The sequence below is a fragment of the Petaurus breviceps genome, unplaced genomic scaffold (genome assembly GCF_028583685.1).
Source record: "Petaurus breviceps papuanus isolate PSGF00001 unplaced genomic scaffold, PetGlider_PUasm1.0 174, whole genome shotgun sequence".
Lineage (NCBI taxonomy): Eukaryota > Metazoa > Chordata > Mammalia > Diprotodontia > Petauridae > Petaurus > Petaurus breviceps.
The window spans coordinates 18,754,896-18,779,684 of record NW_027185761.1 but is presented as its reverse complement, the minus strand read 5'-3'; the positions used below and the strand labels follow the sequence as shown (position 1 = coordinate 18,779,684).

The 24,789-nt window shown below is 42.7% G+C and overlaps 1 long non-coding RNA gene across 1 annotated transcript in view; it reads right to left on the bottom strand.

Annotated features, from left to right (window-relative positions):
- The window catches only part of LOC138158006 (uncharacterized), a 292,753-nt gene that overhangs the window by 34,406 nt on the left and 233,558 nt on the right, over window positions 1–24,789 (bottom strand). The window contains exon 3 of the long non-coding RNA XR_011167531.1: window positions 826–883. This is a non-coding gene — a long non-coding RNA (uncharacterized lncRNA). The remainder of the gene's footprint in view (window positions 1–825; window positions 884–24,789) is intronic.

The window sequence follows — 24,789 nt, the reverse complement described above, 5'->3', positions numbered from 1 at the left end:
TCTGAAGCTATAGTTTCATATTAATAGTTACAGTGCTTTAAGGTTTGAAAAAAAGGGGGGAGGGGAAGAATGCTTTACAAATATCACATTTGATCTTCATTAGATCCCCGGGAGGTAAGGGGTATTGTTACACTCATTTTACAGATGAGGAGACTGAGGCTGAGGGAGGTTCAAGGACCTGCCCAGGGTTACACAAGTATATGTGACTGAGGTGGAATTTGAACTCAGGTTTTCTAACTCCAAGTCCAACAGTCTGTCCACTGCACCACCTAGCTGTGAGTTCACAATTTCTCTGTATCTAGTAGTGTGACCTTTGGATAATAATTAAAATAATGATAATAATGATAGGCAACACCTGTATGGACTCAGTCAACAGTTTGTGGGAAAAGGACACATGACTAAATCATGTGGAATTGCTTGTGGAAAAAAAAGGGAAGGTGGGGGGAGGGGATTGTTATGGAGAGTTGGGACCAGGTAATTGCCACGAAAAATTGGAAAAGCGTTATCGTTAGGGAGCCAAGGTTTAGTCATCAGTATAAATTATGCGGGGAAAATGGTGGTGCATTGGTGGCACATTAGTCTAAGCTATAAAAGTTTGGCACCTACTGAATACCTAGGAAGACATGACCTGGTGGTTGGAATCCTACATCAGAAGGTCGCTATATTTCAAGAGCTGACAAGTGACAAATCCCCCTACTATAAATACAGACCTCAAAATATCCCTGAGAACTCAAAGCAATAAACTCTGCTGGAACTGGACCACTACTGCAGATTGAACTATTGCCCACAGTCATCTGGACACAACATCGATTCATAGAAACTTACCATTGTTTGCAGTTTTCAGTGCTCTGCTTTGTCTCGAATACTCATCACCTTCCAAGCTCTGTGAAACAAAAAAATTTCAAGGTTTCAAGATTCAAAATCATGTTGTTCGGAAGGAAGTACAAGGCATTCTCGTGGTCCTGTCTGCTTCTGGAGCTGGACCAAGGATGCTGGCAGGAGCCTCGGGGGCATGACTTTACTTCCTAGTCCTTTTATTCAACTCCCCAAAGCAGTTATATTGTGCACCTGCCCAACATTCCATAGAATATTTAAACATAAAAGAATAGGGCAGGATATTGATTTGTTCAGGACCGTTTCTAATGGTTCTCTTCTGTTCGATTGTGAACTTTTTGTCTCCTGTGGTATCCCCTACACTTAGCACAGTGCTTGGCACACAGTAGGCACTTAATAAGTGTTGATTGATTGATTGGGTCCCTATCCAAAAGATGAGAAAATGAGCTAATAATAATTTCAATAACTGACATTTAATACAGCCCTTTGAGGTTTGCAAGGCCCTTCACATAAATCATCTCATCTGAAACTTGCTGCAATCTTGTGAGTGAGGCATTACAGCTATTATTATATCTGCTTTACAAATGAGGAAATTGAAGTTTGTAGAGATTAAGTGTCTTAAGCATGGTTAGAGCTTCACAACAACCCCAGGGGAGGTAAGTGCTATTCTTATTTCCATTTTACAGATGAGGAAATTGAGACAAAGGTTAAGTGGCTTGCACAGTTCCTATGTTGGAGGCTTTGGACCCCAGGGCTTCCTCATTTTGTGTGTCCTGCTCACTCCACTAAGCCATGTTTCTTTATTTCTTGAGGCCCCAGAAGTCATTTAACCTCCGTCTGCCTGTTTCCTCAAAGGAACCTCAGGATTCTGAGAGTAAGGAGGCAGACCATGCTAAGGCATGAGATGGAATGTGGTGGGGAACAGCAAGTTGGTTGGTTTGCCTGGAATGTCAAATGAATGAAAATAATTATGAAGAGGTGGGTTGAAGCCAGACTGTGCAGACCTATAAATGCCAAGGTGAGGAATCTGTACTTTTTCCTGGAGGCAATAGGGAGATTTTTTGAGTATGGAGAGACATGGTTAGACCTGTAGTTTTTTTTAACTGGACCTACAATTTCATAAGTAGAGAAAGGTCCAAGTGATGAATTTTGCTACCAATGTAGGTTGGCACCAGTCTAGTGTGACTTTGAGTTGTTTAGGGCACTGAGAGATAAGCTAACCTGAACCATGTGCTACAGCCAGTATGTGGCAAGTGGAGGACCCAAATTTGGGTCTTCATGCCTGAAAGCCCTTTCTAACTCCCCCCTACCCCAACATCTGTATTCTGTGATGCAGTGACACTGTTCTCTTTATGGCTCCTTGAACTTGACCCTACATCTCCTGACTCCCAACATATTCACCAGTTTTCTGCCAGCAGATGGAATATTCTTCTTCCTCATCTCTACCTCCTGGATCCCTTCAAGTACTGACTAAAGAAGCCTTTCCTGATTCTCCCTTAATTCTAGGGCCTTACCTCTGTTGATTATTTCCAATTTATCCTGATTGTAGCTTCTTTCTTCATAGTTATTTGCATCTTGTTTCCCCCATTAGATTGTAAGCTCCTTGAGGGCAGGGCCTGTCTTTCATTTTTCTTTGTATCCCCAGTACTTAGCACAGTTCCTAGTACATAGTAGGTGCTTTAGGAAGATGATATTGGCAGCTGGGTGGAGGATGGAGGAGAGAGAAAAGACTCAAAGTAGAGGAACCAATTTGGAAGCTATTGCAAGGACCAGCCCATTGATCCAACATAGCCTTACCTTGTCTGCTTCCCTTTCACATGAGTCTCACCTCCCCAGCTTCTCGTCTGTTCTCTCAACATCAGAGCAGTGAAAACCTCTCCCTTAGAAGTCAAATGAGTTGGATTCCAGGCCTGGGCTCTGTTATTCACTCCATTTGGTCATGGGTGAGTCACTTAACTTATCTAAAGCTCCTGTTCATTATCATTAAAATGGCAGTGAAGATCACTGCCCAGCTTGTCTCACAGGGCAGTCATAGGGGATCAAGAAAGAATTATAAGTGACATTTATGTACTCTGAGAATTTTGAATCCACCTCCTGGTTGGAGCCTCACGACCATCCTGTGGGGTGAGAAGCCAAGAGAACAAGGCTCCTAGAGCTAAGTGACCTGTGGCTCATCACACGGCCAGTCAGGGGCAGAGCCAGCATACAACAAGCTGAGGACTTTCATCTCCAAATCCAAGGCTCTTTTCACGATATCATGCTGACATCCATGCATTTGTAAAGGGTAAAGAGCTGTATGAATGCTCATGATTGAGGTTGTGTGGGGTTTTCTTTTCATTTCAGGTTCTGTTTCTATAGTTCACTGGAGCCAAAAGCAGCTTCCCTTGGGGAGGTGGAGCAGCCAAGGGGGTCTGAAGATTGGGCGGAAGGGTCTTTGAAGATGGAAGGTAGAATTCAGTTGTACAATGGTACCTCTGGTGCTCGGACCCAAACTGGAGAGGGTTTGGAAGTGACTGCAGGCCTTCCAACTCAGTCTCCCTTGCATGTGATACCTACAGACCTCTGCCCTTCTGGCTCTAAGTGGGGAGTCATGGGGACCAGATGGCACCATTTGGCTAGACTTCCTGAATAAATAAATGCTCTTCCTTTTTCTCTCTTCTCCAGGTAATAGTCCTTGCCTTGCAGGATGGGGAAATAATGAAACTAGGTTCTGTAGCATTCCCTCTGCTGCTGTGCTAATGGTCAAAGTCTTATTTTTAGAAGTCATTCTGGTATTAGACCCAAACTGTGATGAGTAGAAACAGACTAATGATACTCACAGAATTCACCTAGTTAGAGCTGGGAAAAATATTAGAATTCTTTTGTCAGAGAATCACTGAAATAGAACTGCGTAAACTTCAAAGACCATCTAGTCCAATCACCTCAATTGACAAAATGAGGAACCTGAGACCCAGGGGTGTTAAAGGACTTAGCCAAGGTCACTCAACTGAATATTAGAGTACTGGAGATCTAGGCTGAAAGGGACCTGAGAGACCCTTCTCATCCAACCCTCTGATTTTATAGATGAGGAAAATAAGACCCAATGGTTCACAGATAGAAAGTACCTGAGAGGGGTTTCTTTTTGTTTCTCTGTCTTTTCTTTAAAAAATTTTTAATACTCATTTTTTAAATTTGGAGTTTCAAATTCTCTCCCTCCCTCCAGTCCTTCTTCCATTCATTGACAAGGCAAGCAATATGGCACACATTATATATGGTAAGTCATTCAAAACATTTCCATATTAGGTATATTGCAAAAAAAAAAGCAAGAAAAATGAAACAAATGAAAAAAATATGCTTCAATCTTCACTCAAAGTTTATCAATTCTCTCTCTCTTACTGTGGATAACATTTTTCATCACGAATCCTTTGAAATTGTTGTGGATTATTGTATTGATTACAGTAGCTAAGTCTTTTGCAGTTGATCATGATTACAACATTGCTGCTCCCGTGTAAAATGTTCTCATGGTTCTGCTCACTTTACCTTATATCAACTCATATAGGTCTTCCAAGGTTTGTTTGTTTGTTATTTTTTTTATCTGAAGCCATCCCCTTAGTAATTTCTTTTAGCACAATAGTATTCCATCACAATCATATACTACATCTTGTTCAGTCATTCCCTAACTGTTGGATGTCCTCTCAATTTTCAATTCTTTTCCACCACAAAATGAGCTGCTATAAGTATTTTTGCACAAATAAATCCTTTTCTATCTTTTTAAAAATTTCTTTCAGAAACAGACCTAGTAGTCATATTGCTGGGTCAAATGTGTGACTTTTATATCCCTTTGGGTGTAGTTCTAAATTGTTCTCTACAATGATTAGGTCAGTTCACACCAAAAGATGAAATTTGAACCATGAAGTTCCATGACTCTAGATTTTGGTTTTTCCAATGTACCAGCCCTTTGAGGTATCATTCTGTTCCACCTTGCAGGTCACAGTGAAGAAACCTGGGACAAGTTTTCTTGTTTTTTTTTCCTCCTCCTATCATCTACCTGGTGGGGGATTTGAGGCAGATCAATATACTTCACTGTGATTCAGTCACCACATCCATGCAATGGACAATACTTCCTATTTCTGGACTCTGACACTGAACACTTGGCTATTCCTAGACTGGGGCGGGGGAGGGGGAAGGGAGGTGAGGGAGGTATGTGAAAACTCACCAAGAGTGGGAAAGTCTAGGGACTGAAGCTAGAAGGAAATTAATCTGAAAATTGTAGGAAGGGAAAGGGAAACACTGCCAGGTATAAGTGAGTTTTTAAGCCTAGCAGTTCTCTCCTCTGTGCTGGGGATCCTCCTTTCCAGCTCTGCCTTGTTCCACCTGAATCATGAAAGATGTGTCCTTCTTGAATGATTTCCTTGTGATCTGATCTTGTCTTAGAGAGAACGCCTGTGTTCTTGATCTTGCTTCTTGTTTCCTAGGTCTACTTCCTGCTAGGTCTAGGCATCCATATTTGCAATCCCTGCTTGGTTACCTGATCCCCATTCCCAGATTTCCCCTGCCCTATATGAGTCATGATCATGAGTCCTATTAAATCAAGGGGGTGATGGAGATTGGGATGGTAAAAATGGAATGGATCAGGCAATATCAGGCTTAGAGACAGAACTGAGGCAACAGGGGCCTAGAGAAGAGCAAGAACCAAAGGACCCACAAATTGAAAATAAAAGCAGAGGTTGGAGGGAAGAGCTCAGGGCTAGGATTCTGGAGACCTGAGACTCCAGGAGAAGGAAAAGCCAAGCACAGTCTGACATGTCTTAGATAAGCACCAGGCCTGGAGTCAACTCATCTTCATTAGTTAAAATCTAGGCTCAGACATTTACTAGCTGTGTAACCCTGGGCAAGTCACTTCACCTTTTTTGCCTCAGTTTCCTTGTCTGTAAAAATGAACTGGAGAAGAAAATGACAAACCAAGAAAACCTCAAATGGGATCACAAAGCGTCATACATGACTAAAAATGACTGAACAGCAAAGTTGGCCTAAGAAAGATGGTAGGAAAAAGGCAATCTTAATGACAACAAAAGGATTCAAATTATTCCAATAAGGAGGCATCCTGATGCAGTGAAATGAACCCTGACTCTGGAGTCAAAGGACATGTGTTCAAATCCTACCCCTGATACTTATCACATACCTGACCTCAGGCAGGCGACTTACCTTTACCAGGCCTCAGCTTCCTCCTGCACAAAATGATAAGATTGGACTAATGGGCTCTGAAGTCCCCTTAGATCTATGATCCTCTGAATTGTCTAAAGAGACCAAAACTAAAACATGCAGGGAACTCCTCAACCAACTCAGAATTTAAAGATATTTTATGAGATAGACAGAGACAAGGGGAGATAATGGGGGATGAATACAAATGCCTGTCACAGCCTGTGTGAATAGTGTGAGAAATATTAAAGCTCAGATTGAGCGGAGGGAATGGATGCTGAATATGGCAACAAAGGCTCTTAGCTATATTTGGTTCAAGAGAGGAAGGGGAAAGATGGGATTGGCTCTTTTCACAGTGGAGGGGGTGATGGAGAGAAGCTGGAACTCAAGCTCTTCTCTTTTGTTTTGGAGTTTGTTTGTTTTTTGCTTTTTGGAGGGGGGAAGGCAGGGCAATTGGGGTTAAGTGACTTGTCCAAGGTCACACGACTAGGAAGTGTTAAGTGTCTGAGGCTGGATTTGAACTTGGTCCTCCTGACTCCAGGGCCAGTACTCTATTCACTGAGCCACCTAGCTGCCCATACAAGCTCTTCTCTTTCTTTTATTTTTTTCTCCCCAGGAGGATAATTGCATGAAAGGACAGAACAAAAAAAGAATAACAGAAAGTTGAGGCCCAGGGTAAGACAAGAAATAGTGCTACCTGCTTACCTGGGTGATCCTGAGCAACCTGTTCCCCTATCTATGAAATGGTGGAGAGGACTGGGCTGATAGCCTCAGGGATCTCTTCCAGGTTCTAAACTTATACTATAATAATAACAGTAATAGTTACCTAGGGGTGGGGAACCTGAGGCCTCAAGGCCACTTGTGACCCTCTAGGTCCTCAAGTGCAACCATTTTGGAGTCAGTCAAAGGGCTGCACTCAAGGCCACCGGTTCCCCACCTCCTGAATACTAATCAGAACTGGCATTTACATGGTGCTTTCAAAGTTTACAAAATATTTACCAACGTGTTCTCATTTGAGGACTTAGCCTTCTCTCAACAAGTTCAAATGACCAGGCCTGTAGGAACAGCACCCTAAGGTACTAAATGAACTGGATAGGATTGCTTAGCTACTGTCTGCAATCTTTGAGAAACCTTGGCAGGCGGGAGAAGTACCACAAGACCGATGACAGGCAAACGTCTGAATTTTCAAAAAAAGGGAAGAGGGCACTCTTCACACTACAGGACAGTGAAGCTGACTTTAAGGGTTGGCAAAATTCTAAACTGTATTATTAAGGGATACTTTGTGAATACTTAAAAAGAGGACAAATAGTGCCAGAAGAACTTATTTTCCTTTTCTTTTCTTTCCTTTCCTTTTCTTTTTTCTTTCTATCTTTCCTTTCTTTCTTTTTCTTTCTTTCTTTCCTTTCCTTCTTTCTTTCTTTTGTTCTTTTTTTCTGTCCTTCTTTCCTTCCTTCCTTCCTTTCTTTTTTTTGGACAAGATTATTAGCCAGGGAAATGCTGTGTACACAATGTCCACAGATTTCATCCTGTATTTCAGCATTTACCCAGATTAACCTGCGTTATCCTGATTGTTTTTCCACAACATTAAAACTGTTTCTTCCTGGCTGCTTGTAATATTCTCTCCTTAATCTGGGAATTCTGGAGCCTGGCTATAATATTCCTAGGAGTATTCTTTTTGGCATCTTTTTCAGGAGGTGATCGGTGGATTCTTTCAACCTCTATTTTGCCCTCTGGTTCTAAAACATCAGGGCAGTTTTCTTTGAGGACTTCCTGGAGGATGATTTCTAGGTTCTTTCTTTGATCATGGCTTTCGGGTAGTCCAATAATTTTTAAATTATCTCTCCTGGACCTATTTTCTTTTCTTTCTTTTTTATAAACAATTGGGGTTAAGTAGCTTGCTCAAGGTTACACGGCCAGTTATTTCTGGACGTGGTGCTAAATATCTGAGCCTGGATTCCATCCCCAGGTCATCCCAACACTGGGGCCAGTGCTCTTACTTGCTGTGCTGCCTGGCTGCCCCTTCCTGGATCTATTTTCCAGGTCAGTGGTTTTTCCCATGAGATATTTCACATTGCCTTCTATTCTTTCATTTGTTTGGATCTTTTTAACAGCATCTTGATTTCTCATAAAGTCATTAGCTTCCATTTGCTCCAGTATAATTCTGAAGCAATGATTCTCCTCAGTGAGCTTTTGAGATTCTTTTTCCATCTGGCAAATTTGGCTTTTTAAGGCATTCTTCTCCTCATTGCCTTTTTGAGCCACTTTTGCCATTTGAGTTAGTCTGTTTTTTAAGGTGTGATTTTCCTCAGTCAGGCTGTTGACTCTCATTTCATAATTTTCTTGCATTGTTCTCATTTCTCTTCCCAATTTTTCCTCCACTTCTCTTATCTACTTCTTAAGGTCCTCTATGGCCTGTAACCAGCTGGTATTTTCCTTTGAAGCTTTTGGTGCAGGAGTTCTGACTTCACTGTCTTCCTCCTGTTCCATGCTTTGCTCCTTTTTGTCCCCAAAATAGGAGTCTAATGTGGGAATCTTCTGTCTGCTTTGTTTCCTTTGCCTGGTCATGTCACCCCTCAGTCACGTGACCTCTGGGCTTTTTGCCACAGTAGGACTCTGCCACCAAACAGGGGAGCTTTCATCGCAAACTCTGGGTTTTTCTCAGCTGCTGGAGGTATTAGATGGGTGCCCTCTCTGAGGCCTCCACATGCTCTGACAAGCTAGACCTCCACTCTAGACTGCAATCTAGATCCAAGCAGGTTAAAGCAAGAGCAATTACCCCTCAGACTGATGCTTGGTCCCCCATACTCTGCTGGCCAGGAGCTGAAGCTGCTAGGTGGAGCTAGCTGGCTGTACCTCTCAGTGGCTTCTTGCCCCAGGGGCAAAAGCCATGCACTCCCCAAAGATCAGACTGAACTGACCTCTCACTTTGTCCTTAGCATCTATGTGTTGATAAATCTGGAAACAGACACAGCTGCTGCTGATCTGGGGTCCCTCTTGCTGGTGGCTGGTCAGGCCCGCCCTGGGGCTAAAGCCTCAGAGTGGGGATGGATGTGGCTTCCAGAGCGCTGAGCTGGATGACTCCTGCCAGCCTTCCGGGCTGTCCTCAATGGGAGGTTAGCTTCTCTGTGTCATTTTGTGGGTTCTGCAGCTCCAAAGTTTGTTTAGAGTCCCCTTTTTACATGGATTGGGGAAGGTGGAAGCCGGAGCTGCGGGGAGGTCGTGTTTCTATTCTGCCGTCTTGACTCCGCCCCCCGCCTTTGATTGTTTACAGACACTTGGGGAGAGTGGGATATCTCCTTTTTAATTTTGGGGAATTGCATCTGTTCATTTGCCCCCTGCCAACTTGGAATATCCCTAATCTTTCACCTAATTAGAAATCAGATTGTATGTTGTTTTGTTTCCTTTTAATTAGTTGTCCTTATTTGATTAATTGGTTTTAATGAGTAAAAGTCTGTCCCCTGCTGTATTCTGGATCCAGGCCTTAGCTGAGGAGGTCTTGTCCTACTCTGTTAGGCAATTGACATGCATTGCTTAATAAATCAATATTCTCGCGAAATTGAACTTTTATTTCCTCAGTTATTACATCTTTCACCCGTCACAGGGACAAGAGCAAAGTTCTACATTTTTGTTTTAAAAAACCAACTTCACAGTTCCAGGAGGATATGGAGCACAGTTCATGTGAAAGAAACCTTGTTAGAAAGGCAAGGGACCATTAGCATACTGAGAACCTGAGGAGGCTTCAGAGGTCGTATAGTCCAATTACCTCATTTTGCATGTGAAGAAACTGAAGCCCAGGGAAGCTAAGGTATTTGCTTCAGGCTATGTAGATAATAATTTTCAGAGGCAGGATTTGAACCTGGTACTCTGACTCCAGAATCCATACTTTTTCCACTGAACCACGTATAGAATGTTGCATCCACTATGAGACATGGACAATATGGGGGCTGGTTTTGCTTTGTTACAACAGACAGCTTCATGGGAGTGGGGTCATGGGCACGCAGAAATGGGTCCCATTTTTAAAAAGTCCTGACTGTGGGGAAGGAAACGTGAGAAGATGTGCACGAATTAATTCAGTGAAGTGGGCAGAAACAGGTGAACCATTTATACAACGACTAAACCTTATCAAGGAAAACAATTGCAAAAGAATTAAGAATGCTGATTGATGCAGTGACCAATAATGACCCCAGACAACTGATGACGAATTGTTCTTCCCACCTCTTGGCCCAGAGGTGATAGACTACAGGTGTAGAGAATGAAACAAACCTGTTAAAACATAGACAATGCATGAATCTGTTTTGTGTAACTGTATTTGTAAGAAGGGATGTCTTTTTTCTGGGAAAGGAAGAAGGGAGTATGGAATAGTGGAGAAGAGTGATGGAAATACTAAAAAAAAAAAAAAAGAAAAAACATCAATAACTAATTAAAAGAATGATTGTCCTTTGTTTTTAAAGGGGACCAATAACATCAGGAGGTGATGTCTTTTTTTTTTAAAGCAATTGGGGTTAAGTAACTTGCCCAAGGTTATACGGCCAGTTATTTTGTGTGGATGTTAAGTATCTGAGGCTGGAACTGATCCTGGGTCCTCTTGACTCTGGGCTGGTGCTCTTACTCACTGCCCCACCTAGCAGCCCCAGGAGGTGATATCTTGACTTGTGGTTTGAATTGGATTTAAATAAGGCAGAGTTGCACAAAGCCATCAGCCTCACTCTCTCTTCCAGAATTATCAAAGTCCATCGGCAAGACAAAAGTCAGGATGATTGGCAGTGGATGTGGTGGTTGACCTTGGCGTCTTCAATGTCTGACCAAGCTCTAAAAACTCCACAGTACCTGCTTCATCTGCCTTCGTGGCCATTGGAACAAAATGTTCACCTCCACCCATTCTTCAGGGGAACATCTTCACATGATTAGAGTAGACATCCACCTAATTCACTGACAGGGTTAAGACCCATCGATTTATCTTCAATCTGGTTTAGCCTCCCTACTGAGACAATTTACCCCAGGGGGTGGCCACTGTGAATGCTACAGCTTCTTGGAGCTACAGGTGGGCATGGAAGGTGGATGGGCAACCATAAAAAGGGCTCAGCCAGCCCTCGCACCAGAGGTGCTAATCCTCCTTGAATACCCCCACACACCCCCATTCAAACAATAGCAGAGAGCAGAAGAAAATTCTTTTTTTTCTTTTTGTAGAGCAATTGGGGTTAAGTGACTTGTCCAAGGTCACATGGCTAGTTTTTTTTGTGTTAAGTGTCTGAGGCCAGATTTGAACTCGGGTCTTCCTGACTCCAGGGCTCGTGCTCTATTCACTGTTCCACCTAGCTGCCCCTGGAAGAAAATTCTTTAAGAGTACAGAGACTAAATTGGAATTACCATGTTAATTTGAATTATTTTTTAAGTAATGGAGAAAAATCATCATAACAGATGTTTGCAGTTTTATATACAAAAATGGAAATTTCAGATCCACTCTGAGATGCAAAAAATGTCGACAAATGCGGGTTTCTGGTCCCACGAGGGCAAACCACTTGGGCCACTGTCTTGCCACATTTGATGGGGCATTGTTTTTGCAGAGGAAATTAATCGCTCTTAAAACATGGATTGATAATAACTTAAGGTGCCCCTCACCATCACCCCCTGTCTCTAACTATGAACTAGTTGTAGGATTATAAGGTATTCTGAGGGAGATCGGGGAAGGCCTCATGAGCCAAATAAGAGGAATTGCAGGATCCTAAGCAAAGAGACTCTTGCCTGTCCAGGGATAAATCAGGCTGTGTGCTCTTGTCTGATGTACCTCAGATCATCTCTTAAAAACATTAATTTATCTCTTCTCTTCAAAAACCTGGCTCTTATCATAGGGAACCAGGCTGAGGGGAAATGCACTAAGTGACTGGGCTGAGACAAACTTCGTGGGCCCACTCACTCTGAGTCAAGACACAGATTTGAGAAAAAGCAACCATAGATGGCAAAGTCTTTGTCTGCCCATAGACAAATCCTCAATTTCCCCCAAGCAGAGTCAGTCTCCTAGATGACTTCCAAGATCGTTCCCAGCTCCCAAATCCCACATTCTAAGGTTCCTACTCGCCCGTGAATCAGATGGCCTAATATTCTATGGTCTCTTCTAACTCAGACACTGTTACAAGGCCCCTTTAGTTTTGACATTCTATAGTCTAAGGCCCTTCTAGCTGTATTAAGGTTTCTAACAGTTCTGATGTTCTATATTTCTTCCAACTCTGACACCAGATGTTTTGAGGTCTTTTATAGCTCTGATATTTTGTGTTTTAATCTAAGGTCTCTCTTCTAAGCCTTCTCTGAACTCTAACATTCTGTGTTCTAAGGCCCTTCCCAGCTCTGACATCCTCTGTTCTAAGATCTCTCTCAGATCTGACATTCTGTGTCATAAGGACCCTTCTAGTTCTGACATTCTCTGTTCTAAGGTTCCTCCCAGTTCTCACATTCTCTGTTCTAAGATTCCCCACAAATCTAACATTCTATGTCCTAATGACCCTTCTAGATCTGGCATTCTATGGCCAAAGTTGCATTCCAGCTCTAAAGCTCTCATCCTTTGAATGATTACTGGCTGCCCACATCACTATGTACTATCAAACCTAGAAAAAGCAAACCAAACTGAAGCAAGGTTGAAACCAGACTAACCACCCCCAACAAAGCAGGAGAAAATTTAACAAAAATAATGATTCTATCTGGAGTGGGAGGGATTTGGGGAGGGGGTGATGGGATGCCTGCCACTGAATCTTGCTGTCCAGAGCAGTTCCCCAAAGGTGATTTAAGCCAGTGTTGTGCAAGGCCTTGGCTGAGTGTCTGTAGATATCCAGGGCCCCTTCTCTGGATGCTGGCTGCAGCCATCCAGGGTCTTGGAGACACTATTTGCCTTTCTGTGAAATGTCAGCTTAGTAAGCAAAATGATGATGCCCCTGAGGGCTTCTGGATGTACTTAGATGCCTCAGTGAAGTTGGAGTGGAGGGAGGAAGTCAATGGGCAAGTTAAAACCAGCCAGCTTTGGGAGAGGGCTGCAGTTCCTCTTCAGGAATCAGGCCCACCCAAACCAGTTAGACCCAAATCTGGGATTTGGCTTAGGGCAGGAGGCTGGTCCCAAAAGGAAAGTGAGAGGGAAACTTAGTATGAACTCCCTGGAGACCAAGATACTGAAGCTGGTGGGGATGGGAATGATATCAAGTTGGAGAGAAGCCACTATTAGTATTTTTCAAGGTTTTTTTTTTTATTTTTATTTTCTAAGGACTCAGATTTCCCTTTCCCTCCCTTTGACCCTTTCCTTTTTCTCTTGCTTTGAAGAAAGAAGATTGATTTACAACCTTGGAATATTTCCCTATGAAAATCCTAGGAGCAAATGATTCTCAAAGGATGGAGGCCAAATAAACTTTGAAAATTTGAGATGATCATTAGCATAGTTTCATAGTTTCCTTTCTCTTTTCTTTAGCTGCCCCATGCTTCAGCTGTGTGACCTCAGGCAAGTAACTTCTGAATAGTAGTTTCATAATATGGTAGATTTAGAACTCAGGACTATTCTAGACCACCCTCATAGGTGAAGAAATGGAGGTAGAAATGTGAATACAGGTCCTGTGATTTCAAAAACAATTATCATTCTACCAGGGATGGGGAACCTGTGGTCTTCAGGCCACATGTAGCTCTCTAGGTCCTCAAGTACAGTCCTTTGACTGAATCAGAAGGGCTATACTTGAGGACCTAGAGGGTCACATGTGGCCTTGAGGCTACAGGTTCCCCATCCCTGTTTATACCATACCACCTTGGGGTTCCCCCCTTAAAATTGATTAATTTTTAGATATTCATTTATTCAAACATTCATTTCTATATTTATAAATTCATATATTTATTTAAATACTTGTTAATTTTAATTAATAATCTATTTTCTCCTCTCACCTAACTTCTCCCCATTGAGAAGAAAGAAGCACAAAACTCTTGTAACAAATATTTGTAGTCAAGAAAAACAAACTTCCAGACTAGTCATTTCTAAAAATATATGTCTTGTCCTACATGTTGAGTCCATCATCTCTCTGTCTGTCAGGAGGTAGGTAGGATCCCGAATCACTGGTCCTTGGGAATCATGGCTTATCACTGTATTGGTCAGAGTTCCTAATAATGATTCTTTTTCACAATGTTATTTTGACTCTGCACTTGTCACTCTCCATCAGTTTGGAAAAGTAAGTAAGAAAAGGGATTCCTAAACAGGAATTTAGACAGAGAGATGTCAAAAGATCAGGGAAAACATCTCAGAAACTATTTTTCTTCCTTGAATCAAACATTTATTGAATGGAAAAAATGGGATACACTTAGATGAAACCCAGGGAGACCTGGAATTCAGTCTAGCCCTAACCGTAGGCAAGTCATGTGGGCCCTGCTCTGAGCCTGTTTCTCTCTCTAAAATGAGGCAGTTGAGTTAATTGTTTTCTAAGGTCCTTTGAAGTTATAAAAATTGTGTGGGTCTAAACCCTGACCTGAGAGTTAGTGACAGAGATAAAACTCAAATCTAGGTCCCCTACTCCCTGTTCAATTTGATTTATCAGTCAATCAGCAAATACTTTTCACTTCACCATCTTACCTGTTCAAGGGAGGTTGTCTGGCCAATCCTATTTGGAGATTATGATATAAAGCCAGTTTTATCTCGTGGGAGCTGCTGGATTTAGGAAGAACACGCTTTCCATTATCCCCCAAGAGGATAAGGATTCAAGGCCAAGTCAAGACAATGCATGTGAAATACAGGGGAAAAAAATAAGTTCTCATCATCAAAGTCAAATGGTTTAACAGTAGAAATGGAGAGGAAAAGGGAAGGTATTCTACATGGGAAGAAGAGCACAAACAAAGACATGAAGGAGAGAAAGTAATGGCATAGTCAAGGCACAGTGAATGGGTGGGACTGCTGCTCTGTTTGGACAGGAGAATGCATAGTGGAGCATTAATAATAACTCCCATTTCTAAGGAACTTTCTGATTGATCAAACATTTCTTTTTTTCAACAACCCTGTGAGGAAGGTAGTTCAAATACTATTATCCCCATTTTATAGGTGTGGAAGCTGAGGCTTAGGGAAATGACCTTTCCCACAATCGTATAGGTAGTAAGTACAGAGCCAAGGACCCAATTCCAAGCTAGGTTTTCTACCTCCCAAGTTCAATGTTCTTTCCACTATGCTATGCTTACCTCCAAGCAAGAGACAAGTATGCAAACTTATGCTGAGACTCAGCTATAGAAGCCTTGAATACTAGGTTAAGGAGTTTGGACTTTATCCTATGACTTGGTCATGTTGACAGGGAAAGGGAATTTTTCATCAAAGATCAACCATTGTTGCTAAATCTAACTTTTGGGGTCAGGGATCACTCCTGTTCAGGAAAGCTTGGCAAGACAGCCAGTGTGCTTTATTGGCCCTCAGCACTTTCAAACCACACAAGAGCCTCTCAGTGCCCTGTCAAAAGAGCTTTGGACATGTGAAAACAAAAAAGGAGAGAATTGAAATGACCTGCCCAAGGTCACCCGGGCAGTAAATAGAAGAGTTTGGATTCTGACCCAGCCCCTCTCACCCCATATCCAATATTCTGGTTACAGCAACACATTGCCTCACTTGGTGATACTTTAAACAAACCAAAAAACTCTTAAAGGCAAACATAGATTTTTGTCATTGTGAGGTTGGCTCACAGAACTAGTAAGTGGCACAATCAACATTTAAACCCAAGTTTTATGGACCCAGAACTAGGAACCAGAAAACCCAGATCCTCATTCTGGGTTCTTTCACTAATTTTGCTGTGTGACCTCAGGCAAGTGATTTTATTTCTTTGGGCTTAAGTCAGATGTCAGGCTTTGCAGACTCTATTTGCTTCCAACCTATATGTAGAAAAATCAGTATTTGGTACAAATAAGGGGATTGCGCTAGCTGGTGCCCAAAACCTGTTCCACTTCTAAATGCTATGAAAGCCTTCATGAAAGCTCTGTTGGTTCATGATACCCCCATTACTAAATGATTTGGTCCAATCTTTGACTTTGTACCCTGATACTGTTTAACCCCAGAGCAGCAACTCAGCAAGAATTGCTGGATGTCTTCTGATAACCATAGTAAATCAGGGTTAAACAGTATATGGGGCAGGGGAAAGAGTCCAGCCTGAAGTCTAGGATTGATTGTGAGACCTTGAACAAGCCACTCCTTCTCTAGGCCTCAGTTTCCTCATCTGTAAAACGAGAGGTATGTAGTAGATGATCTGCAAGGCCATTTCTAGCTCTCATATTATTTGTCCTAATGTCCTTTTCAGGCATGACATTACCCATTTTACTGACGAGGAACATGAAGTTTAGGGCAATTAAACTGGTAGTTTTTGTGAAGAGGACATACTAAGACTGTGGACTCTCTTTAATGGCAGGTTGAGTCTTTATTTTATTTTTTGGCCACTGAAGGGTATTGAGAAAGGTATTGACAGTGTCACGCCTGTGTCTTGAACATGGCAAGAACTAATGTAAGAGCTAATAAAGAGCTAAACCTAAACTCATGTTTTGGTTAGGGCCCTTCAATCATTCAAATTCATAGTGCCAAGCCCCCATTTCCATGAATCTTCTAGACTAAGCTAGCAGACATAGAAATTCAAAACAGAAAATTCCACGAACTATATTTGCAGTGTAGGAACAAATTTTTGAACCAAGTAGAGAACATCCTTATCTCTTATTTCCCCAAAGCTTCTACCTCTCATGCCACAAAAGGCAGCCCATGCTGTCTGTCCACTCCCCAAGCATTCTCAACATCAATATAGGGAGAAAGAAACATAGTTGAAACTGACAAGGAAAAGTGATGCAGTTGAAACTGACACCCTGTGGCCGGGGCATCCTGGAGCCCTGGGATGTTCTGCCATCCCTTCTAACAATCTCCAAGGTTGCCTAATCTAAGGCAGTTGAGAGTATCTGTCTGGAAAAACAGGAATTGATGGTCCTTGATCCTCTCTTCCTTACCTTATCCTCTCTTTCTCTAGTCCTTGGTATTTCCTTGTGACTAATTACAAAGAAGTGAGTCCCACAGAGTCTTAGACAAACATTTCTCCTTGGGGAGCTTCATGGTTCAACAAGCAAACCTCCTAGTCAGCCTTCAAAAGACATGAAGAGGAACTTCTCTCCCGGACCTTCCTTTCTCAGAGTTCACAGCAAGCCATTGTTCTCAGCCTGAAATGTTTGGTGCTATTGTACCTGGTCAAACCAACCTGTAAGAATTTAGAAATTTGAGTCAAGGTTATGAGCCTTAGAAGCGACAGGACAACCTATTTTTTGTGCCTATGGTACAATACCTTCCACTTCCAAATGGAAGCTAAAGAGAAGAGCACTTCCCCTTTGGAAAAAAGAAAACCAGAGGCATGTTCCAGACAGGGAGGCCAAGGCAGAGAGGAATGTTCCATCAGCTTAAGGGCAAAAGGGTTTGAGATTGGCACCAACCTTACTCTGATACTAGACATAACAGGATGAGCAGCTGCCTGGGTGGTATAATTATAATTCATTTCTCTAACACCTTGAGAGGCAGTTTGGCAAAGGGGCTAGAGAGTTGGACTTACAGCCAGGAAGGCTTGGGTTCAAACTGGACCTCTGACACATATTGTCTCTGTGACTGTGGGTAAGTCACTAAGCTTTTTAGTACTCCAAGGCAGCTAACTCTCTAAAAATAAACATTTGTTTAGTAATACATTTTAGAGTTTGTTTTTTTAACCAGGAATTTAAATAAAATTCAGTGGTTTATTTTTTTTTTTTTTTTAAAGCAGTTGGGGTTAAATAACTTGCTCAAGGTTACACGGCCAGTTATTTCTGGGTGTGGTGCTAAGTATCTGAGCCCGGATTCGATCCCCAGGTCATCCCGACTCTAGGGCCAGTGCTCTTACTCACTGAGCCACCTGGCCACCCCTAAGCAATTGGGGTTAAGTAACTTGCTCAAGGTTACACAGCTAGGTGTTTCTGGGTGTGGTGCTAAGTATCTGAGCCCGGATTCGATCCCAGGTCATCCCGACTCTGGAGCCGGTGCTCTTACTCGCTGTGCTACCTGGTCACCCCTCAGTGGTTTATTTTCAAACTGCTCACTCATACTGGAAATTGAACCCTTAGAGAATCATTCCTTTGGGTTTAAATTTTAGCAGTCTCTAAAAATCCTAATCCCCACAGAAAGAGGGAGGTAGAAAGGTCATATATTTAGCCAGCATCAGTCATTTTTGCCAAAGTATAAATTGAATTTATCAGGTCCTTTCCTGAAATATCTAGAGGCCAACTTCACAATTTTGCCTTGAGCAAGCCCTGCTTGGAGCAATAAAGAAGGCAATACAAGGGGCCCTGGTAGCTAGGCCATGTTTTTCTCTTCATTTTGCCCAAGAACCTTTGCAAAGGGCTTTTAAGACTCTATAACTTAGCTCATTCCTACCTTTTCTGTCTTTTTCCATATTTTATTACTCTCCTGTACTCTGTGCTTTCATGACACTGGCCTTCTTCCTTTTTCCTCAAGTCAAGATTGTTCATCTCTCAGCATTCTCACTGACTGTCCCCCCTTTGGGGAATATTCTCCCTCCTTATCTCCTGGTTTCCATGGCTTCCTTCCCTGGTCCCAGCTAAAGTTCCATCTTATATAAGAAGACTTTCTGGGTCCCCCTTAATGCTTGTAACAGAAGGGGGATGTTCAAGCTTCCCTCTGAGATTTCCTTCAATTTGCCCTATCTCTATATTATTTGTACATAATTAATTTCATGTTTATGCCTCATTAAACTGGGAGCTACTTGAGGGTAGGGACTGTTTTTGGATTTCTTTGTATGTCCAGTGTTTAGCAGTGCCTGGCATATAGTTAAGTATTTAACAAATTCTTGTTGACAAAAGTCTACTCTGATGCCTAATTGTGGCATGGAGATGGCCCTGGAATCTCAAAGACAATTCTAGTAGAACAAAGCAGAGAACTTACTAGAACCAGCTCTAGTATTTTCTACCATCTTGAAAAGGTATCAAGTAAGACCTGAGTGGAAAAATGAAGTGTTGTTTGTTGTTCAGTCACGTTTGTCTCTTCATGACCCCATTCAGGGTTTCCTTGCCAAAGACACTAAAGTAATTTACCATGTCCTTCTCCAGCTCATTTTACAGATGAGGAAACTGAGGCAAACAGGGTTAAATGACTTGCCCAGAGTCACACTGCTAGCAAACATTTGAGGCCAGACTTGAACTGAGGAAGATGAGTCTTCCTGACTCCAGGTCCAATGTTCTGTCCACTGCACCACCTTTTGAGGACCAGAGAGATTCAGCACCTTTAGTCTGGCCACTTTGTGATGACTTCAACCATGGCAAGGGAAACTACAAAAAAAAATGTCTAGCCTTACGTATATGGTCCTTTTTTTTTTTTTAAGCAATAGGGGTTAAGTAACTTGCTGAAGGTTACACGGCCAGTTATTTCTTGGTGTGGTGCTGAGTATCTGAGCCCGGATTTGATCCAGGTCATCCCGACACTGGAGCCGGTGCTCTTACTCGCTGAGCCACCTGGCCGCCCCTAGGTCCCTTTTGTTTTGTTAGTGATGATGGAAGAATGATGGAATAAGGCAAAAGTGCTATGACTCACATAGTTTCAAGACCATCTCTAAACATTAACTTTAATTGTTGATACCAATGAACATGAAGTTCTTGTCCACTGGCCACAGTATACACTCCAAGCCAGAGCCAGAGGGCTTTGCTTGAAAACAAGCATTTTTCGCCTAGAGTCCATGGACCCCAAAGGTGTCAATGGATAGATTTCAAGAGATCTATGAATTTGAGTGGGAAAATTAACATTTTATTTTATTTACTCCTAACAGAAAGTTAGTATTTTCTTCAATTATTTAAAAACATTGTTCTGAGATGGGGTCAATGGGCTTCAATAGATTGCCAAAGTTTCCATGATATAAATAATATATATATATTATAAATATATATAGACATATAAATAATATATATTATATAAATACTATAAAATATTAAGAAGTCCTCCTCTAGGAGGGGAGAAATGTTGACCCCATGGGTATCAGAGGAATAGCTATGAGCACACCAGAAGGGTGATGGTCAGAGTGGCTCCTCTAGCCAAAACTATTTATTCATCCATTCACCAGTGTCCTGTAGAGGTCTGCCACTAGCTTTCCAGGGAAAGAATAAACAGCACAGTGGAAAAGATACCTGATTCAGAGTCAGAACACCCAAGCTGGAATTCTAACTCTCTGCTGCTTGTTACTTTTTTGACTGTGGGTAAGTTCATCTCTCTGGGCTTCAGTTTCCTCTTCTGTAAAGGAGGGGCTTGGACTACATTACCTCTAAGGGCTCCTCCAGCTCTAAATCTATGATCCCAGGATCCTTTAGTCTTCTCCCCGCTTTAAGCAGGCATCTCCAGTTCCAATACCCTGAGTACATAGTGCATGAAGATTGGAAAAGGGGTCAGTCTTTAAACCTGTTTGTCAGTGACAAAATGGGCATCAGGCAGGAATGGGTGGGGATGTAGCCCCTCTGCCTTCTTGCATCTGACTTTGAATTTTGCAAGTAAGTTCCTAGAAATAGCACTCTTTGCCTCTCCTAATCACTTCTCAATCCCTTGCATTCTATCATCATTCCTTAACTGAAACTCCTCTCTCCAAGGTTACTGAGGATCCTTAAATGGTAGCTTTTGTTGGTATTGACTACTCTTTCCTCCTGCACCCTCCGCTTTTTCTTTGTACTGCTCTCTTTTTGCTTTCTTCTGACCTATTTTTATTCTTTTTCAGTTTCCTTTGGTGGATCATAGAGATATATAGATTGGTAAGTAAGCACTATGTGACAGGCACCATGATAAGCACTGAGGTTGCAAAGAAGACAAACCTTACCTACAAGGAGATTACATTCTAATAGGAGAACACAAAACATAAAAGGGAGCTGGAAAGCAGGAGGGAGGGGGAAGGAGCACAAGGCTACTGGTAAAAAGGTGGGGAAGTTCTGAGAGGGGGCTAAGCTGGGAGGGAAGCAAGCATGGCTGGGGGCCTCATGAAATTATAAAATCAGTCACATCTTGTCTATAAGGATGGATGTTCCTTAAGACACTGTCTGGGGTCCTCTTCTTGTGCTGCACCCTCTTTTTTAAATCTCATTAGCTCCCATGGATTTAGTGATTTCTTCTGCAGATGATTCCCCAGCTTGATTTGTCCAGCCCCAATCTCTTTCTCGAACTCTAGTTCCTCATCACCAGGAAAAGAAATGAGGAAGAATTGGCTAGAGGGAGCAGAGAATTTCTCTCTTCCCCTCCCCACTCCTTACAGCAGTTGGCCAGAGTTAGCAGCAGTAGTCACTGGAATAATAGTGGTTGATGATAGAGGATGTATGTGGAAATATAATCACCTGAGGGTGGAGGTAGTTGCAGAGATCATAACCCTGTGTGATGGATAGAAGCGCTGAGTGTGCACCCTACAAAGACACTAGTGCTTAGAGTCTGCCAGACAACTACATGTAAAAGGAACTTCATGAAGACTCTGCAGAGGGAGAAAAGAACTTCTAGTAACCAGCAGCTGCTTTCACCTTTGCCATGTGCCCCTCATGGGTAGGCTCCACCACCTTTCTTTCTTTTTTTTTTTTTTGCGTTTTGGAGTGTGGAAGGCAGGGTAATTGGGGTTAAGTGACTTGCCCAAGGTCACACAATTAGTAAGTGTTAAGTGTCTGAGGCTGGATTTGAACTCAGGTCCTCCTGACTCCAGGGCTGGTGCTCTATTCACTGCACCACCTAGCTGCCCCACCACCACCTTTTTTTTTTTTTTGCCTTTTTGGAAGGCAATTGGGCTTCAGTAACTTGCCCAAGGTTACATGGCTAGTTTTTTTTGTGTGGGTGTTAAGTGTCTGAGGCCAGAACCGAAGTTGGGTCTTCCTGACTTCCGGGGCTGGCGCTTTGCTCACTGCACCACCTAGCCTCCCCCACCACCACCTTTTTACCTGAAGTTTAAGCAGGCTCTCCCCAGATAGCTTTTATATACAAAAGGTAGTGTGAGCTCCTCATTTGGAAGTATAGTTTTTGTAATGGCCCTTGCTATATCAACTGAGAAAATGCCTTTTGTAAAAGCTAATTAAATATGTCTGATAAGTAATGAGAACGACATTGGTGGGTGAATGGCAGCACTAAAAACCCAGGACCTTGAGGGTATCGGCTGCTTTATGGGGATGGGAATCACCAGTTTGAGTGGGATCTGGGGAAGAAGACCTAAGAGGGATATTACTCTAACATCTACACTATCTATCACCTTCATTTTCTTAAAAAACTTGACAAACTGTCTACCATTGATGCCTCAGCCTCTTCTTTCATACACTGCTTAACCCCTTACAATCTGGATTCTGGTCTCATCATTTAACTAAGACTATTTCATCCAAAGTTACAAACAACTTCCTAAGTGCCAAATATAATATCTTTTTAGTCCTTCTCCTCCATGTTCACTCTTCTATAATTAACATTGTTGATCACCCACTCTTGGATACTCTCTCTCCCCTGGATGATGCAGCTCCTTGTGGTTCCCCTGCTGTCCATCCAATTGTTCCTGCTCAGTGTCCTTTGCCAATGTCATACCCATTAATTGTGAGCACACTCCATAGATTTTTTTCCTGGGCCCTCTTCTTATGCTTATCCCCTTTCATTTGGTGGCCTCATCAACTCATTTGGGTTAGATGATCGTCTCTATGCAAATGACTTCCAAATCTATATAGCCATGCTTCATCTCTCTTCTGAGCTCCAGTTACTCATCTCCAATTGCCTATTAGACATGAAAAACTAGATGTCCCATAGACATCTCAAACTTAGAATATCCAAAACAGAATTCATTATGCCCCACTCCCTCCAAACTAACTTTCCTTTCTAACTCCCCAGTTCTATTGAGGGCACCATCCTCCTTCAGATCACCCGGGTTTGCAACACCCAAATCATCCTTGACTAACCTGCACCCAACATATCCAAACAGCTGCCAAATCTTGGACTTCTATCTCCACAACATCTTTATTTTATATCCTTTTCTCTTTGTTCAAATAGCCACCTCCTTAGTTTTCATTCTTATCATATTTTTCTTGGGATATTTCAATAGTCAGGTCTCCTCCCTCTCTAATTCATCCCCCACAGAGATGACAAAATGATTTTCCTAAAGCACAGGTGGTTCCAGGGGCTTTCTTTTACCTCTTAGAACAAATATAAACTTTTCTATTCAACATTTAAAGCCTTTCACAACCTAGCCCTTAGGTACTACCTTTTCAGTTTCTTATCCGTTACTCTCCTCCCCATTGTACCAGCAATTCAATATTCACAGTGTCCACAGTGGCTATGAATATGCTGGTGTAATCATGAATCACAAAATGTAACAGGCTCTCCACATGGAGGACAGAACCAAAGCATTTATTCAAATACCAGAAAACCGAGTCCCCAAATCAGAAAGTCAAAGTCATTACAATAACCACAAAGTTATACATAGTCAATGCAGTGAACACCAAGCCTTCCCAAACCTTCAAAACAGAACAGGCTCCCTCAAGCAAGGATCCTCCTCTCTCACTCACTCCCTCAAGCAAGGATCCTACTCTCCTCATTCACAGTAGCTCCCTAGCCTCCACGCTGCTCACTCCCAGCAGTTCTGGCTCCCAGCAGTTCTCGTTGCAGGCAGTTCTGGTTGGCTCTCAGAAGTTCTCCAGCTCCTAACAGTTCTCAATTCATGGCAGTTCTCTCTCTCACCAATTCTCAGTTCTGGCTCTCTAGCTTGGGCTTTTCCTTATATATGGTATTAGCTCCTCCCTGTTCCACCCCTTCCTGTTACATCAGCAAGTTCATCCCACTGTTTGATTCACAAGTTCTGGATCTTAATACTTGATACAGAGGAGTAAAGTAGAGAGGAGTCAAGATGGCAAAGTAGAAATGGGACCTCTGTGTGGCTCTGGCTCTCACCACCTCCAACCCATCTAAAAGGGGACTCTGAACAAACTTTGGAGCTACAGAACCCACAAAATGACACAGAGAAGCTAACCTCCCACTGAGGACAGTTCGGCAGGCCAGCAGGAATCAGCCAGTGCAGTGCTCTGGGAGCTGAGCCTAGCCCCACGCGAGCCAAAGGTTTTAGCCCCAGGGCAGCCCGACCAACCACCAGCTAGAAGGATTCCAGATCACCAGCAGCTGTGGCAGTCCAGAATTATCAACACATAGATGCTAAGGACAAAGTGAGAGGTCAATGTAGTGTGGACTTTGGGACCCAGTAGTTGGGAGTGCCTCGGCTTTTGCCCCTAGGGCAAGAAGCCACTGACTGCTGCAGTGCAGTCACTGCCACCACGTGGCAGCTTCAGCTCCTGGCCTGCAGAGTGTAGGGGGACCAAGCGACCAGTCTGAGGGGTAATCGCTCTTGCTTTGACCTGCTTGGATCTGGATTGCAGTCTAGGGTGGAGGTCCTGGGGTGCGTGACCAGCTTGCCAGAGGGTGTGGAGGCCTCAGAGAGTGCACCCATCTAATACCTCCGGCAGCTGAGAAAAACCCAGCGTTTGGGACAAAAGCTCCCCTGTCTGGTGGCAGAGTCCTACTGTGGCAAAAAGTCCAGGGGTCAAGTGACTGAGGGGCGACATGACCAGGCAAAGGAAACAAAGCAAACAGAAGAATCCAACATTAGACTCCTATTTTGGGGACAAAAAGGAGCAAAGCATGGAACAGGAGGAAGACAGTGAAGTCAGAACTCCTGCACAAAAAGCTTCAAAGGAAAATACCAGCTGGTTACAGGCCATAGAGGACCTAAAGAAGCAGATAAGAGAAGTGGAGGA